At 60.0% G+C, this 2,182-nt stretch overlaps 1 long non-coding RNA gene across 1 annotated transcript in view; it reads left to right on the plus strand.

Moving 5' to 3' along the window:
* Positions 1–127: 127 nt before the first annotated feature.
* The window catches only part of LOC130587379 (uncharacterized), a 5,607-nt gene continuing 3,552 nt past the window's right edge, over positions 128–2,182 (plus strand). The window contains exon 1 of the long non-coding RNA XR_008966785.1: positions 128–238. This is a non-coding gene — a long non-coding RNA (uncharacterized LOC130587379). The remainder of the gene's footprint in view (positions 239–2,182) is intronic.

A 2,182-nucleotide genomic window follows, 5' to 3' on the forward strand; every position in this document is an offset into this window, starting at 1 on the left:
TATAGCGATTTTTGGGCATTTTTGTAACGATTTTTGGCAATTTTTACAGCGATTTTTGGCTGGTTTTACCGGGGCACAGACCACGCCCACTTTCCCGATGACCACGCCCCCTTTCCTCGAGGCCACGCCCCGGGGAATCCCTGCCCGGCTCCGCCGTGACGTCAGCGCGTTTGTGCGTCACGTCCGGCGGCGCACTCGGAAGTGGCGCGGGGCCGGTTGCCATGGGACGGCCCGGGAGGTGAAACGGGGAAAAAACCGGGAATGGGGAAAAACCGGGAATGGGGAAAAAAACTGGGAATGGGATAAAAAACGGGAATGGGATCGGGAATGGGAATGGGGATGGGGAAAAAACCGGGAATGGGAAAAACCGGGAATGGGATCGGGAATGGTGAAAAACCGGGAATGGGGAAAAACCGGGAATGGGATAAAAAACGGGAATGGGATAAAAACCGGGAATGGGGAAAAAAACCGGGAATGGGAACGGGAACGGGAATGGGAATGGGATCGGGAATGGGAATGGGATCGGGAATGGGATCGGGAATGGGAATGGGGATGGGGAAAAACCGGGAATGGGATAAAAAACGGGAATGGGATAAAAACCGGGAATGGGGAAAAAAACCGGGAATGGGAACGGGAATGGGAATGGGAATGGGAATGGGAATGGGAATGGGATCGGGAATGGGATCGGGAATGGGAATGGGGATGGGGAAAAAACCGGGAATGGGAATGGGATCGGGAATGGGATAAAAAACTGGGAATGGGAACGGGAATGGGGAATGGGGAATGGGGAATGGGAATGGGAATGGGAATGGGAATGGGAATGGGAATGGGATAAAAAACCGAGAATGGGATAAAAAACCGGGAATGGGGAAAAAAACCGGGAATGGGAATGGGGATGGGGAATGGGAATGGGATCGGGAATGGAGAAAAAACCGGGAATGGGATCGGGAATGGGAATGGGATTGAGATCGGGGAAAAAGCCGGGAATGGGATCGGGAATGGAGAAAAAACCGGGAATGGGATCGGGAATGGGGAATGGGAATGGGATCGGGAATGGAGAAAAAACCGGGAATGGGATCGGGAATGGGATCAGGGAATAGGATGGGGTGGGGAATGGGATCGGGGAATGGGGAAAAAACTGGGAATGGGATCGGGATCAGGGAATGGGATGGGATGGGATGGGATGGGATGGGATGGGATGGGATGGGATGGGATGGGATGGGATGGGATGGGATGGGATGGGATGGGGGAATGGGATGGGGAATGGATCGGGGTCCCGGACACGCCGCGGTCCCGCGGGGTTTGGGGTGGAGGCCGTGGGGGTGGTCGGGGGGTCTGGGCCGGCTCCTTCTGCTCCGGGTCCCTCCCGTCCCCTCCCCATCCCATTCCCTCCATCCCATTCCCTCCATCTCGTTCCCATCCCGTTCCCGTTCCCGTTGCTGGCGGCGCTGCCGGAGCGGGCGCGGTTTGGCCCCGGCTCAGCGCCTCCGTGGCACCGCGGGCGGGATCCTCGGGCGGGAGGGACCGGAGGGACAGCCCCGGGCTGTGCGGGGATCCGGGACCGGGACCGGGATGGGGCAGGAGGAACAGCCCCGGGCTGATCCTGGCTCTGCCATCGTGGCGTTCCCTCCTTTCTCTTGGAATATCGCCGGGCGGGATCGGGCAGGAGGGACAGCCCCGGGCTGATCCTGGCGCTGCCATCCCGGCATTTTCCCGTTTCTCTTGGAATATTGCCCCGGGATGGGACAGCAGAGACAGCCCCGGGCTGTGTTCTTGCGTTCCATCCCGGGATCGGGGCAGGAGGGACAGGAGGAACAGTCCCGGGCTGATCCTGGCGCTGCCATCCCGGCATTTCCCCGTTTCTGCTGGAATATCGCCGGGTGGGCGCGGGCAGGATCCCTCCACAGCCCGGGCTGTCCCTCCCGTCCCATCCCATCCCATCCCATCCCGATCCCCATCCCGGGGACAGTGCGAGGTGTCCCCGCCATGGCAGGGCTGGCACCGGCTGCGATTTAAGGTCCCCCCAACCCAAACCGTGCCAGGATTGTGTGACCCTGCTCTGCTGTCACCCGCACAGCCACCCCCACAGGGAGAAGGGAAAACACCGGAGATATTCCCAGAGAAACGGGGAATGGGGGATGGCAGCGCCGGGATCAGTCTGGGCTGTCCCTGCTGTCCCTCC

Source organism: Malurus melanocephalus, unplaced genomic scaffold, assembly GCF_030028575.1.
Source record: "Malurus melanocephalus ecotype Western Australia unplaced genomic scaffold, MMel_1.1 scaffold_1824, whole genome shotgun sequence".
Classification (NCBI taxonomy): Eukaryota; Metazoa; Chordata; class Aves; order Passeriformes; family Maluridae; genus Malurus; species Malurus melanocephalus.